Source organism: Artemia sp. Qi Xiang Cuo, chromosome 12 (genome assembly GCF_049724085.1).
Source record: "Artemia sp. Qi Xiang Cuo chromosome 12, ASM4972408v1, whole genome shotgun sequence".
Classification (NCBI taxonomy): domain Eukaryota; kingdom Metazoa; phylum Arthropoda; class Branchiopoda; order Anostraca; family Artemiidae; genus Artemia; species Artemia sp. Qi Xiang Cuo.
The window spans coordinates 54132664-54151004 of NC_142805.1; positions in this window are offsets into that span (position 1 = coordinate 54132664).

Below are 18341 nucleotides of genomic sequence, written 5' to 3' on the forward strand. Positions count from 1 at the left end.
TATACAAACCAACAAAGACAAATACTTGGACTTGCAAACACCAACCCAGACATGCAAACAAATAGAATCAGGTATGCAAACAAAGAAACACTGGCTATTTAGATATACATACCAACAACGACAAATACTTGGACATGCAAACACCAACCCAGACATTCAAACAAATATAATAAGATAGGCAAACAGAGAAAGATAGTCACTTTAGATATAAAAACCAACAAAGGCAAATACTTGGACTTGCAAACACCAACCCCAGACATGCAAACAAATAGAATCAGACATGCAAACAGGGAAAGACAGGCATTTTAGATATATAAACCAACAAAAACATATACTTGGACTTGATACCACCAGTCCAGACACACAAACAAAAGGAATCAGACATGCAAACATAGACGGATATACACTTTACATATACAAATCAGTAAAAACAAATACTTGGACTTGCAAATATCAACCCAGAAATGCAAAAAAATAGAATCTGACATGCAAACAGAGAAAGACAGGCACTTTAGATATACAAACCAAAAAAGACAAATATTTGGACTTGCCAACAGAAACCCGGAAATGTGAAAAAACAGAATATGACTAGCAACCATAGACAGACAGGCACTTCGGAGAAACAAACCCACAATGAAAGATTCTTGTACTTGTATACACAAACCCGGACACACACACAAATAGAATCAGACATGCAAACATAGAAAGACAGGCACTTTAGATATACAAACCAACAAAGAACAAATACTTGGACTTGCAAACATCAGCCCAGACATGCAAAAAAAAAGAACCACAAATGCAGACAGAGAAAGATAGCCACTTTAGATATATATACCGACAAAAAAAAACAACTTTACTTGTAAACACCAACCACTACTTGTAAAAAAAAATAATCAGATCTGTCAACATCGTAAGACAGGTACTTAAGATATACAAACGAAAAAATACGAAGACTTTGACTTTCATTCAAGAGCCAGAGCATGCACACAATAAGTATCTGACACGCAAATAGAAAAAGATAGGTACGTTAGATATACAAACCGAAAAAGACAAATATTTTTACTATCATACCGGAAATAAGAACTGCAAACATAGAGATTCAAAAATGTAAAAATATAAATACAGTCATTTTAGATATAAAAAGCCGAAAAGACAGATACTTGGACTTGAAATCAAAAACCCTGACATGCAAACCAAAGTAATCAGACATGCACACAGAGAAACACAGTGACTTTAGATATACAAACAAAGAAAGACAAATACTTGGACTTGCAAACACCAACCCAGACACGCAAACAAATATAATCAGACATGCAAACAGAGAAAGACAAGCACTTTAGATATACAAACCAACAAAGACAAATACTTGGACTTGCAAACACAAACACAGACATGCAAACAAATAGAATCATACAAACAAACAGAGAAAGACAGGAACTTTAGATATACAAACAAACAAAGACAAATACTTGGACTTGCAAACACTTACCCAGACACGCAAACAGATATAATCAGACATGAAAACAGAGAAAGACTGGTACTTTATATATACAAAACAACAAAGACAAATACTTGGACTTGCAATCAAATACATACACATGCCAACAAATAAAAACAGACATTATACCACAGAATGACAGGAACTTTGGGTATAAAAACCATCAAAGATAAATACTTGGACTTGCAAACACAAACCCGGACTTGCAAAAAAAGAAAATCAGACATGTAAGTAGAGAAAAAAAGACACTTTAAATGTAAACACCAACAAAGACAAATACTTAAACTTGCAAACACCAACCCAGACATGCAAACAAATAGAATTAGACAGGCAAACAGTGAAAGAAAGGAAATTTATATATATAACACATCAAATACAAATAGGTTTAATTTCAAACATCAACTCAGAAATTCAATCAATTAGATTAAGAAACACAAGCAGACAAAGACAGGCACTTTATTTATACAAACCAACAAAGACAAATACTTGGACTTACAAACATTAACTCCGACTTGAAAACAAATAGATTCAGATATGTAAACACAAAAAGACACGCACTTTAGATATACAAACCAACAAAGACAAATACTTGGACTTGCAAACACCAACCCAGACATGAAAACAGATAGAATCAGACATGCAAACAGAGAAAGACAGGCACTTTAGATATACAAACCAACAAACACAAATGCTTGGACTTGCAAACATCATCCCAGACATGCAAACAAATAGAATCAGACATGCAAACAGAGAAAGACAGGCACTTTAGATATACAAACCAACAAAGACAGATACTTGGACTTGCAAATACCAACCCTGACTTGCAAATAAATAGAAACAGACTAGCAAACAGTAGAACAAAAGCAGTTTACACATAAAAACAATCAAAGACAAATTCTTGGAGTTTCAAACAACAACCCTGACATACAAACAAAAAGAATCAGACATTGAAAAAATGATATGAATTTACTTTAGATATATACAGCACCACATACATAAACAGGGACTTGAAAACACCAAACCAGACATGCAAATAAATAGAATCAGACATGCAAAGAGAGAAATACATGCACTTTAAATATACAAACTAACAAACGAAAACCGCTTGGTATTGCAAAACACCACACCTGACCCTAAAAAAAATTCAATCTGGAATTCAAACAGAGAAATATATACATTTTATCTCTCTAAACCACCATAGAAAGATCATTTGAGTTGGGAACCCCAACCCAGAAATGAAAACACAAAGAATCAGACATGCAAACAGAGAAAAACAGCCACTTTAGATATACAAACCAACAAAGACAAATACTTGGACTTTCAAACACCAACCCAGGCATGCAAACAAATAAAATCAGATATGCAAACAGAGAAAGACAGGCACTTTAGATATACAAACCAACACAGAAAAATACTTGGACTTGCAAAACATCAACCCAGACATGCAAACAAATAGAATCAGACATGCAAACAGAGATATCCAGGCACTTTAGATCTACATACCAACAAAGACAAATACTTGGACTTGCAAAAACCAGCCCAGACATGCAAATAAATAGAATCAGACATGCAAACAGAAAAAGACATGCACTTGAGATACACAAACCAACAAAGACAAATACTTGTAAGTGCAAAAACCAACACGTACATGCAAACAAATAGAATCAGACATGCAAACAGAGAAAGACAGGCACTTTAGATATTCAAACCGACAAAGACAAATTCTTGGACTTGCAAACATCAACCCAGACATGCAAACAAATAGAATCAGACTTGCAAACAGATAAAGACAGGCACTTTAGATATACAAACCAACAATGTTAGATACTTGGACTTGCAAACACCAACCCTGACATGCAAACCAATAGAATCAGACATGCAAACAGAGAAAGACAGGCACTTTAGATATACAAAGACAAATATTTGGACTTGCAAACACCAACCCAGACATGCAAACAAAAAGAATCAGAAATGCAAACAGAGAAAGACAGGAACTTTAGATATACAAACCAACAAACACAAATACTTGGACTTGCAAAAATCAACCCAGACATGCAAACAAATAGAATCAGACATGCAAACAGAGAAAGAAGGCACTTTAGATATACAAACAAACAAAGACAGATACTTGGACTTGCAAACACCAACCCAGACATGAAAACAGATAGAATCAGACATGCAAACAGAGAAAGACAGGCACTTTAGATATACAAACCACAAAAAACAAATTCTAGGAATTTAAAAAACCAACCCAGACATGAAAAAAATTATAATCAGACATGCAAACAGAGAAAGAAGGCACTTTAGATATACAAACAAACAAAGACATATACTTGGACCTGCAAACACCAACCCAGACATGAAAACAGATAGAATCAGACATGCAAACAGAGAAAGACAGGCACTTTAGATATACAAACCAACAAAGACAAATGCTTGGACTTGCAAAAATCAACCCAGACATGCAAACAAATAGAATCAGACATGCAAACAAAGAAAGACAGGCACTTTAGATATACAAACCAACAAAGTCAGATACTTGGACTTGCAAACACCAACCCTGACGTGCAAACAAATAGAATCAGACTTGCAAACAGAGAAAGACAGGCACTTTAGATATACAAACCAACAAAGACAAATACTTGGACTTGCAAACACAAACCCAGACATGCAAAGAAATAGAATCAGACATGCAAAAAGAGAAAGACTGGCACTTTAGATATACTAACCAACAAACAAACATACTTGGACTTTAAAACACAAAACCTGACCTGAAAACAAAAATAATCAGAAATACAAAGAGAGAAAGACATGAACTTTATATATACAAACCAACAAACACAAATACTTGGAATTTTAAAACACCAACCCAGACATGCAAAAAAACAGAATCAGACATGCAAATAGAGAAAGACAGGCATTTTAGATATACAAACCAACAAAGACAAATACTTTGACTTGCAAACACCAACCCAGACATGAAAACAAATAGAATCACACATGTAAACAGCGAAAGACAGCCACTTTAGATATACAAACCAACAAAGACATATACTTGGACTTGCAAACACCAACCCAGAAATGAACACAAATAGAATCATACATGCAAACAGATAAAGATTGGAACTTTAGATATATCAAACAAAAAATACAAAGAATTTGTATTGCAAAAAATCAAGCCAGACATGCAAACATATAGAATCAGACATACAAATAGAGAAATATAGGCACTTTAAATATACAGACCAACAAAGACAGATACTTGGACTTGTAAAAACCAACCCAGACATGCAAACAGATAGAATCAGACATGCAAAAAGAAAAAGACAGGCACTTTAGATATACAAACCAACAAAGACAAATACTTGGAATTGCAAACACCAACACGGACATGCAAACTAATAGAATCAGACATGCAAACAGAAAAAGACAGGCACTTTAGATATACAAACCGACAAAGACAAATTCTTGTACTTGCAAACATCAACCCAGACATGCAAACATATAGAATCAGACATGCAAACAGAGAAAGACAGGCACTTTAGATATACAAACCAGCAAAGTCAGATACTTGGACTTGAAAACACCAACCCAGACATGCAAACAAATAGAATCAGACGTGCAAACAGAGAAAGACAGGAAATTTATATATACAAAGACAAATATTTTGACTTGCAAACACCCACCCAGACAATCAAACAAAGATACTGAGACATGCAAACAGAGAAAGACAAGCACTTTAGATATACAAACCAACAAAGACAAATACTTGGACTTGCAAACACCAACTCAGACATGCAAACAAATAGTATCAGACACACAAACAAAGAAATACAGGCACTTTAGATATACAAACCAACAAAGACAAATTCTTGGAATTTCAAACGCCAACCCTGAAATGAACTCAAAAAGAATCTGACACGCAAACAGAAAAAGATAGGTACGTTACATATACATACCTAAAAAGACAAATTTTTGGACTTTCAAACCAGAACCCAGACATGTAATCATATAGAATCAGACATTCAAACAGAGAAAGACAGGCACTTTAGATATACAAACCAGCAAAGTTAGATACTTGGACTTGCAAACACCAACCCTGACATGCAAACCAATAGAATCAGACATGCAAACAGAGAAAGACAGGCACTTTAGATATACAAAGACAAATATTTGGACTTGCAAACACCAACCCAGACACTCAAACAAATATAATCAGACATGCAAACAGAGAAAGACAAGCACTGTAGATATACAAGCCAACAAAGACAAATACTTGGACTTGCAAACACCAACACAGACATGCAAACAAATAGAATCAGACAATCAAACAGAGAAAGACAGTCACTTTATATATATAAAAAAACAAAGGCAAATACTTGGACTTGCAAACACTAACCCAGACACGGAAAAAAAGAGAATCAGACATGCAAACAGAGAAAGACAGGCACTTTAGATATACAAACCAGCAAAGACAAATACTTGGACTTGCAAACACCAACCCAGACATGCAAACAAATAGAATCAGACATGAAATCAGAGAAATACTGCCGCTTTAGATCTACAAACCAACAACGACAAATACTAGGACTAGCAAAAACAAACCAACACATGAAAACAAATAGAATCATAAATGCAAACAGAGAAAGAAAGCCACTTTAGATATACAAACCAACAACGACAAATACTTAGACTTTTAAACACCAACCCAGACACACAAAAAAATAGAATCAGACGTGTAAACAGAGAAAGACAGACACTTTAAATATACAAACCAACAAAGAGAAATCCTTCAACTTCGAACACCAACCCAGACATGCAAACGAATAGAATCAGACATGCAAACAGAGAAAGATAGGCACTTTAGATATACAAACCAACAAAGACAAATACTTGGACTTGCAAACACCAGCCCAGACATGCAAACAAATAGAATCAGACATACAAACAGAGAAAAACAGGCACTTTAGATATATAAAGCAACAAAGACAAATACTTGGACTTGCAAACACCGACCCAGACATGTAAACAAATAGAATCAGACATTCGAACAGAGAAAGACAGGTACTTTATATATACAAACCAACAAAGACAAATACTTGGACTTGCAGACACAAACCCAGACATACAAATAAATAGAATCAGACATGCAAACAGAGAAAGACAGGTACTTTAGATATACAAACCAACAACAACAAATACTTGGACTTGCAAACACCAACCCAGACATGTAAATAAATAGAATCAGACATGCCAAAAGAGAATGACAGGCACTTTAGATATAAAAAAAAACAAAGACAAATACTTGGACTTTCATACACCAACCCAGACATGCAAACAAATAGAATCAGACATGCAAACAGAGAAAAACAGGCACTTTAGATATACAGGCCGACAAAGAAAAATTCTTGGACTCGCAAAAATCAACCCAGACATGCAAACAAATAGAATAAGACATGGAAACAGAGAAAGACGGCACTTTAGTAATACAAACAAACAAATAAAGCTGCTTGTAATTACAAACAACCACTCTGACATACAAACAAATAGAATCAGACAAGCAAACCTAGAAATATAGGCACTTTAGATATCACAACTAACAACGACACATACTTTAACCTGCAAACAACGAACCAGAAATTCAAACAGATAGAATCAGACATGCAAACAGAGAAAGACAGGCACTTTAGATATACAAACCAACAAACACAAATGCTTGGACTTGCAAACATCATCCCAGACATGCAAACAAATAGAATCAGACATGCAAACAGAGAAAGACAGGCACTTTAGATATACAAACCAACAAAGACAGATACTTGGACTTGCAAATAACAACCCTGACATGCAAACCAATAGAATCAGACATGCAAACAGAGAAAGACGGTGAATTTAGATATACAAAGACAAATATTTGGACTTGCAAACACACACCCAGACACGCAAACAAATATAATGAGACATGCAAACAGAGAAAGACAGGCACTTTAGATATACAAACCAACAAAGACAAATACTTGGACTTGCAAACACCAACTCAGACATGCAAACAAATAGAATCAGACACACAAACAGAGAAATACAGGAACTTTAGATATACAAACCAACAAAGACAAATACTTGGACTTGCAAACACCTACCCAGACACGCAAACAGATAGAATCAGACATGAAAACAGAGAAAGACAGGTACTTTAGATATACAAACAAACAAAGACAAATACTTGGAGTTGCAAACACCAACCCATACATGCAAAAAAATATAATCAGTCATGCAAACATAGAATTACTGGGACTTTAGATATACATACCCACAACGACAAATACTTTGATATGCAAACACCAACCCTCACATGCAAACAAATAGAATCAGAAATGCAAACAGAGAAACACAGGAACTTTAGATATAAAAACTAACACATAGAAATACTTGGACTTGCAAAAATCAACCCAGACAAGCAAAAAAATAGAATCAGACATGTAAACAGAGAAAGACAGACACTTTAAATATACAAACCAACAACGACAAATACTTGGACTTGCAAACACCCACCCAGAAATGCACACGAATAGAATCAGACAGGTAAACAAAGATAGATAGGCAAGTAAGATATAAAAACCAACAAAGACAAAAGCTAGGTCTTTCAAACAACAGCCCAGACATGCAAACAAATAGAATCAGACATACAAACACGGAAAGACAGGCAATTTAGATATATAAAGCAACAAAGACAAATACTTGGACTTGCAAACACCGACCCAAACATGAAAACAAATAGAATCAGACATGCAAACAGAGAAAGACAGGCACTTTAGATATAAAAACCAATAACGACAAATACTTGGACTTGCAAACACCAGCCCAGACATGCAAACAAAGAGAATCAGACATGCAAACAGAGAAAGAAAGGCACATCGGACATACAAACAAACAAAGTCAACTACTTGAACTGGCAAACATCGACCCAGCCAAGCAAACAAATATAAACTGAAATTCATACTGAGTAAGGTAGGCACAATTGAAATGCGAACAAACTACGGCAAATACTTGGTCTAGCAAACACCTACCAAGACATGCAAACAAATTGTATAAAGAATACAAACAGAATCAGGTGTGCACTTTAGGTATGCGAACCAACAACGACAAATACTTGGACTTGCAAAGACCAGCCCAGACATGTAAACAAATAGAATCGGACATGCAAACAGAGAAAGACAGGCACTTTAGATATACAAACAGAAAAAGACAAATACTTGGACTTGCAAACAACAACCCTGACATGCAACCAAATAGAATCAGACATGTAAACACAGAAATACAGGCACTTTAGATATAAAAACAAAAAAGACAGAAACTTGGACTTACAAACACCAACCCAGACATGCAAACTAATAGAATCAGACATGCAAACAGAGAAAGACAGGCACTTTAGATATATAAACCAACAAAGGCAAATACTTGGACTTGCAAACACCTACCGAGACATGCAAACTTATAGAATAAGACATGCAAACATAGAAGGACAGGGACTTTAGATATACAAACAAATAAAGACAAATACTTGGAGTTTCGAAAACCAACCTAGACATACAAACAAATAGAATCAGATATTCAAACAGAGAAAGACAGGGACTTTAGATCTACAAACCAACAACGACAAATACTTGGACATGCAAACACCAACCCTGACATGCAAACAAATCGAATCAGAAATGCAAACAGAGAAAGACAGGCACTTTAGATATACAAACCAACAAAGACAAATACTTGGACTTGCAAACAACAACCCAGACATGCAAACAAATAGAATCAGACATGTAAACAGAGAAAAACAGTCACTTTAGATATAAAAACCAACAAAGACAAATACTTGGACTTGCAAACACAAACCCAGACTTGCAAACGAATAGAATCAGACATGCAAACAGAGAAAGATAGGCACTTTAGATATACAAAATAACAAAGACAAATACTTGGACTTTCAAGCACCAGCCCAAACAAGCAAACAAATAGAATAAGACATACAAGCAGAGAAAGAAAGGCACTTTAAATATATACAGCAATAAAGACAAATACTTGGAATTGCAAACACCGACCCAAACATGAAAACAAATACAATCAGACATTCAAACAGAGAAAGACAGCCACTTTAGATATAAAAACCAATAAAGACAAATACTTGGACTTGCAAACACCAGCCCAGACATGCAAACAAATAGAATCAGCCATGCAAACAGAGAAAGACATGCACTTTAGGTATACAAACCAACAAAGACAAATACTTGGATTTGCAAAATACCAACCCAGATATGCAAACAAATAGAATCAGACATGCAAACAGAGAAAGACAGGCACTTTAGATATACAATCCGACAAAGACAAATTCTTGGACTTGCAAACACCAACCCAGACATGCAAACAGATAGAATCAGACATGCAAACAGAGAAAGACTGGCACTTTAGACATACAAACCAACAAAGACAAATACTTGGACTTGCAAACACCAACCCAGACATGCAAACTAATAGAATCAGACATGCAAACAGAGAAATTCAGGCACTTTAGATATACAAACCGAGAAAGACAAATTCTTGGACTTGCAAACACCAACCCAGACATGCAAACATATATAATGAGACATTAAAACAGACAAAGACAGAAACTATATATATACAAACCAACTAATTCATATACTTTGACTTTCAAACACAAACCCAGACATTCAAACAAATAGAATCAGACGTGCAAACAGAGAAAGACAGGCACTTTAGATATACAAAGACAAATATTTGGACTTGCAAACACCAACCCAGACACGCAAACAAATAGAATCAGACATGCAAACAGATAAAGATAGGCAATTTAGAAATACAAACCAACAAAGACAAATACTTGGACTTGCCACTAACCCAGACATGCAAATAAATATAATCAGACATGCAAATAGAGAAAGATAGGCACTTTAGATATATAAACCAACAAAGACAAATACTTGGACTTGCAAGCACCAACCCAGACATGCACACAAATAGAATCAGACATGTAAACAGAGAAAGACAAACACTTTAGATATACAAACCAACAACGACAAATACTTGGACTTGCAAACAACAACCCAGACATGCAAACGAATAGAATCAGACATGCAAACAGAGAAAGAAAGGCACTTTAGACATACAAACCAACAAAGACAAATACTTGGACTTACAAACACCAACCCAGACAAGCAAACAAATAGAATCAGTCATACAGAAAGAGAAAGACAGGCACTTTAAATATATAAAGCAACAAAGACAAATACTTGGACTTGCAAACACCGACCCAGACATGTAAACAAATAGAATCAGACATGCAAACAGAGAAAGACAGGCACTTTAGATATACAATCCAACAAAGACAAATACTTGGACTTGCAAAAACCAACTCAGACATGCAAACAAATAGGAGCAGACATGCAAACAGATAAACACAGGCAATTTAGATATACAAACCAACAAACACTCAAACTTTGACTGGCAAAACACCAACCCAGACATGAAAATAAATAGAATCAGACATGCAAACAGAGAAAGATAGGTACTTTATATATAAAAACAAACAAATAAAAATAAATGGAATATCAATCACCAACCCAGACATGCAAACAAATAGAATCAGACGTGCAAACAGAGAAAGACAGGCACTTTAGATATACAAAGCAACAAAGACAAATACTTAGACTTGCAAAAACCAACCCAGACATGTAAACAAATAGAATCACACATGCAAACATAGAAAGACTGGCACTTTAGATATACAAAACAAAAACGACAGATACTTGTACTTCCAAACACTAACTCAGACGTGTAAACAAATAGAATTAGACACGCAATCAGAGAAAGACAGGCACTTTAGATATACAAACCAACAAAGACAAATTCTTGGACTTGGAAACACCAACCCAGACATGCAAACGAATTGATTCAAAAAGTATTTTTTTAAAATGTGAGGCCCCGGGGGCATTTGGGGGGGGGGGGGGCATTTGGGGGCCCGAGGTACCTTTGAGGGGTCGGGGGGGGGGGGGGGTATAGGGCTCTTTGGTGTTGGGTTAGGGGGGTCCTTTGGGGTTTGGGTAGGGGACCTCACAACATTGTTCAAACGGAACTTGTGTATTAAAACGACCACGGAGTTTCACCCTCAAATCATCTTCTAAATCATCTTCTAAAATGCCTCAAACTGTTTCGCCCAAAACATCTTCTAAAATACCTCAAAACGGTTTCGCCCAAATAATCCCCTAAACATAATTTCTGTGTGTTCCTTTTGTTTTGGCATCCCTGCGCTGTCACATTTAAAATTCCTAGGAAACTATTTCCTGCGTTAATCTCTTAATCTCATAGATGTTCCAGGCTACACTATTATGGTTTCGATAGAATATCAATTTATCTCTGTGACCTAATGATTAGAGAAGCCATATTTAAAAAAGAATTTTTCTATCCCTTTAGACTTCCGCATAATTCCAAGATAACAAGTGATGTCATTTCTAATTCCTGACACTAAAGATCAATGAAGCCATATTTAAAAATAGAATATTAATTTTTCTCTCTGACCTAAAGACCGTTTATCCCTCAGACCTAAGATCAAAGAAGCCATATTTTTTCCTTAATTCCCCTTTCGTAAATCAATAATTTCCCTCGATTATGTAAATCAATTTCTTTTCCACTTCAATTTCCACTTCCCCCTCGAGTCCTAGATCAATACACCTTGACACCATCCATTAGACTCGATCTATAATCCTTGAATAAATTATAACCTGTCAGCATTAGACTCAATTATAGATGGCAGCACGGTGTTCGTACAGTATTCATTATGGCCCTTCTACTAATGATGGGCGTCAAAGGGGGGCTAGTTGCTCTCCAATCACTTTCGACTACTAAAAAGGGCACTAACCTTTTCAATTTCCAATCAAATGAGCCCCTTTTTGAAGGATCTACGACAACACTTTCATTAAAGACCTTATATGCCCCAAGGGCATAATTTACAACCCTTTCCCTGATGGCTGGGGGGGGGGAGTGTCCTCCTCAAAGACATAATTTCCAGATCTTTAAACGACGTTGAATAAAATGCGTGGAAGGGGTGTTAGTTGCCTTCCAATCCCTTTCGGCTATTAAAAAGGGCACTGGCCCTTCCAATTTCCAATCGAATGAGCCCTTTTCGAAGTTTCTACGACAACTCCTTTGATGCACAGTGCCCTGGTCTAAAAGAAACAAAAAATAATAATACATTGCGCAAACATCGTTCTTTACTTAGGCAGGACTTAGGCATCGTTCTTTAAAGATCGATGTTGGCACAATGTTTTCATTGGCACAATGGCACAATTGTTTCATTGCTTTAATACATCACAATATTTTATTATTTTTTTTTACCAGGGCACTTCGTATCGAAGTGCTTGTCGTAGAAACTTCAAAAAGAGCTCATTCGATTGGAAATTGGAGTGGCTAGTGCCCTTTTTAATAGCCGAAAGTAATTGGGAGGCAACTAACACTCCTTCCACGCCTACCATTTCCCCAAACACATCCAATGAAAATTCTGAGATAGCCATTTTGTTCAACGTAGTTGATCTCCACATAGAAAATATGTTTTTGAGGAGAACACTCCCCCACAACCCTCCGGATAAGGGTTGTAAGTTATGCCCAGGGAGCATATAAGATTTTATAAAAAGCGTCGTCTTAGAAACTTCAAAAAAGGCTCATTCGAATAGAAATTCAAAGGACTAGTGCCCTTTTTAATAGTCGAAAGTGATTGGAGGGCAACTAACCCCCCTCTCACGCACACCTTTTCCCCAAACACATCCAATCAATATTTTGAGATAGCCATTTTGTTCAACGTAGTTGAAAGTTCTAAATATTAGGTCTTTGAAGATGACAACGCCCCTGAGCCCTCAGGGCAAGGGTTATAAGTTATGCCCTGGGGGCATATAAGGTTTTCATAGAAAGCGTTGTCGTAAAAACTTTAAAGGGGCTCATTCGATTGGAAATTGAAATGGCTAGTGCTCTTTCTAATAGTCGAAAGTGATTGGAAGGCAGCTAAGACCCCTTCCACGCCCACCATTTATCCAAACACATTCAATAAAAATTTTGAGATAGCCATTTTGTTCAATGTAGTTGAAAATTCTGGAAATTAGATCTTTGAGGATGATAATCCCCTCAGAGCCTTCAGGGCAAGGGTTATAAGTTACACCCTGGGTGCTTATAAGTTTGTCGTAGGAACTTGAAAAAGGTCTCATTTGATTGGAAATTGACAGGGCTAGTGCCCTTTTTAATTGTAGAAAGTGAGTATAGAGCAACTAACCTCCCTCTCACGTCCACCATTTCCCCAAACACATTCAATTAAAATTTTGAGATGGCCATTTTGTTCAACGTTGCTGAAAGTTCTAGAAATTATGATTTTGAGGATGACAAACCCCTCAGGACAAGGGTTGAAAGTTATACCCAGGGGGAATTTGAAGTTTTTATAGAAAGTGTTTTCGTAAGACTTCAAAAAGGGCGCATTCGATTGGAAATTGAAAGGGCCAGTGCCCTATTTCATAATCGAAAGTGATTGGAGGGTAACTAGCCCCCCTGTCAAGCTCACCATTTCCCATAACGCATCCAATCAAAATTTTGAGATAGCCATTTTGTTCAACGTAGATGAAAGTTCTGGAAACTAGCTCTTTGAGGATGACACTCCCCCCAGAGCCCTCAGGGCTAAAGTTGTAAGTTATGCCCTTGGGGCATATAAGGTTTTTTATAGAAAATATTGTCATAGAAACTTCAAAAAAGGCTCATTCAATTGGAAACTCAAAGGGTCCTTTTAATAGGGTAGTCGAATCTGATTGCAGGGCAACTAACCTCCCTCTCACGCCCATCATTTCCCAAAACACATCCAATCAAAATTTTGAGTAGCTATTTTTTCAACGTAGTTGAAAGTTCTGCATACTATGTCTTTGAGGATGATCACCCCCCCCCCCCCACACACACACACACCTCAGGGCAAGGGTTATAATTTATGCCCCTGGGGAATAAAAGGTTTTTTATAGAGCGTTATAATAGAAACTTCGAAAACTTCAAAGGGCTAGGGCCCTTTTTAATAGTCATAAGTGATTGGAGGAAAAATAACACCCCTCCCATGCCCGGCATTTCCCAAAAAACATCCAATAAAAATTTTGAGATAGCCATTTTGTTCAAAGTAGTTACAATTCCGGAAATTATGTCTTTAAGGATGAGACCCCTCCCCCACAGCCCTCAGCGCAAGGGTTGTAAGTTATACCCTGGGGGCATATAAGGATTTATAGATTACTTTGTCATAGAAACTTCAAAAAGGGCTCATTCGATTGGAAATTGAAAGTGATAGTGCCCTATTTAAGAGTCGAAAGTGATTGAAAGGCAACTAACGCCCCTTTCAAGCCTACCATTTCCCCAAACCCATCCAATCAAAATTTTGAGAAAGATATTTTATTCAACGTTGTTGAAAGTTAAGGAAGTTAGGTCTTTGCCAGCATTGTCGTAGAAACTTCAAAAAGGACTCAATCAATTGGGAATTGAGGGGGCTAGTGCCCTTATTAATAGTCAAAAGCGATCAGAGGGCGAATGCCCCCATACCCATAATTTTTCCAAACACTTCCGATCAACATTTTGATAGAGCAATTTCATTTAACAAGCTTGAAGAATCTGGAAATTATGCTTTTAAGCGTGACGAACCCCCATAGTGTCTGTAACTATAGCTGTAGCCACTGAGCTGGGGGTAAGTAACGCTGTAGGGATAGTGTTGTTATAAAAAGTTCAAAAGGAACTCATTTTAGTGAATGTTGAGAGGGTTATTTCCCTTTTTCATAGTCAAAAGTAATCAGAAGGAGAATCCCCCCCCCCTCCACGCCCATCATTTTCCAAAACATTTACGATCAACATTTTGATATGGCCCTTTTGTTCAACGGAGTTGATATGACTGGAAATTATGTCTTTGAGGATGACACCCCCTCTACCCCTCAGGGAAAGGGTTGTAAGTTATGCCCTGGGGGCATATAAGATATTCATAGAAAGTGTTTTCGTATAAGCTTCAAAAAGAGCTCATTCGATTAGAAATTAAGAGGACTAGGGCCTTTTTTATTAGTCAAAAGTGATCAGGGGCTAATGTCTCCCTCCACGCCTATCATTTCCCCAAACACTTCCAATAAAAATTTTGATATAGCCATTTTGTTAAGTCTATCAGAAAGTTCTGGAAATTACGTCTTTGAGGATAACAAATCCCCCCAGCCCTCAGGGCAAGGGTTGTAAGTTGTGCCCTGGGGGCATATAACGTTTTTATAGAAAGTGTGGTCATATAAACTTCGAAGGGGGCTCATTGGATTGGTAATCAGACACATTAGGGCTCTTTTTAAGAGTCAAAATGATCAGAGGGCAGCTACATTCTCCCCCTTAAACACACGTCATGTTCTCCCGAGATACGTCTAATAGAAATTTGAATATAGCCATTCCGTTCAAATTAGTCGAAATACTATATAACAAGGCTTTTGGGGTTGAAACAAACCCCAGATTTTAGGGGCAAGGGTTGTAAATTATGCCCAGGGGGTGTTAAAGGTTTTTATGGAAGGTGTGGTTGTTTAATTTCAGAAGAGGCTCAGTTTTTCTCCCTGAAAAAGGCTATGCCAATATAAAATGAATAGAAATCAATTAAAAAAAACTTTTTGCACAAAATAAGTTTTTTTTTAAGTGAAGAACTCCATTAAACCAAAAATGAATAAAAATAGAATCGAATAATTTATAAAACATAGAATTACCACAAATCAGTCTCAATAAATAAATGAAACCCAAAACAAACAGAAATTAAAATAAGTCAAACTCAAAACGAGCATAAATTAATCTGAGTAGGGTTCTAAAATCTATCCTTTCTAAAAGCCAGAATATAATTTGTACTTTACTGAAAAAAAATTATTTCAAATGTTTTCACTTATAACTTTAAGAAAACAAAAATTAACAAAGATTTTAAGGAATAAATATCAGTATATGTATATTAAACTGACAATGCACATTTTTTTCAGTAAATTTATTTGATTTTTTTTTTAAATTTGAATTTAACCCGGACAATTACCCGTAATATCTCCACGCCTAAAGTTGAATCGGTAAAGAAAAAGCAAGACATGAAGAACTTTTGTATAGGCGTTCTGGCAAATTCACCATGTGTAAAATATCCCCTGAAAAGTTCTTCCCCTAGAAACTTCCCTCTCCATGTAAAATTTTCCTAGTGTAAAATCCTCCCAGCCGAAAATTCCTCCTCCCCTCACCACTTGGAAAATGTATGCACATTCCTAATACCAATTAAAACAATATGTTCATTTTATAACTTAAAAACCTTTCCCCAGGGGCTGTTGGGGGTCATGTTATCTCTAGAGACATAGTTATTGGACCTTTAAAGTATGCTGAAGAAAAAGGCTATCTCGAAATTTTGGTCGGACCATTTTGGGAAAAATGTGGCGTGGGAGGGGGCCTAGTTGCCCTCCAATTATTTTGGTCACTTAAAAAGGGCACTAAAACCTTTCATTTTTATTAGAATGAACCATCTCTTGACGTTCTAGGCCCACTGGGTTGATACAATCACCCCTTAGGAAAAAAAAACAATAAAAACGCATCCGTGATGTTTCTTCTGGTAAAAATTACAAAATTCCTCATTTTTGCAGATATGACCTTGAAACCTCTATAGTGGGGTTCTTTAATACGCTGAACCATTTGGTGTGATTTTCATTAACATTCTATGACTTCGAGGGGGTCTTTCCCTCTTTTTTAGAAAATCAGTCAAATTTTCTCAGGCTCGTCGCCTTTTCCCTCCTATACGGAATAAATTCTGCTGATTTTGGGGTTTAATGTACTTAAATTTCATAATACAAGTGTAGACAGAAACATTCCTGGAAATCAAGAGGGATTATATATCAATTTTTACCTCCATTTCTCCCGCCCCTTACTTGGAACTAATTCTGTATATATTTGAAGGATCAATGAGAATTAAGATGTTTTGGCATTAAAATTGACTCTTTGAGGCATTAGCCCCTCTCCCTAACTACAAAACAATCAGAGAATCCTACAGTAGAGGTTTCAAGCTTTCATCTACAAATACTTGGAATTGCATATATTTTGCCAAAGAATTATCATGGATAAAAACAACATGTAAAACAGCAGGCAATTTATCTAAGATAGTGAAGTGTGTCTAAACCTTGAGAATATTTCGGCTCTAAACCACCAAACCACATACATAAATTAAATAACACCGAGATGAAATAGGATCTTTAACAATAAATTGAAAAATTAAAACAGTCCCTGGTTTGTTGTTTTTTCCCCCTAGGGTAATCTTATCGAACCAAGGGTCTTAGAAGATCTGGAGAGGGCTCGTTGGAACAAAAATTAAAAGTTTAAGTAACCAAACAGAATAGAGGGCAACTAGGCTTCTTCCCATTCTCCTATCTCCAAAGACAACCGAATAAATTTTGACATAGCCGTTTGACTCCTCATAATTGAAAGGTCGAATAAATATGCCTCTTGGGATAACATCAACGCCCACAACCCCTAGGGAAAGGGATGAAATTTTTACAATTTATCCATTGTTTACAGATAATATTTGTTATTGGGGAACATACGGACATATTTTTTGTGTGGGGGGGGGATTGCTGGGGAAAAATTTTCAGCGGGAAGGAAAGTTTCAGGAAAGAACTTCCGTCCCTGAATTCATCTACAGATTTCTTTTCAGTTGTCTTTCTCTCTCTTTGGATGCACAATTTTGTAATTTGAGTGAATATACGGGGAAAGTTCCAGCGGGGATCAAATTGTCTGGGAGGATTTT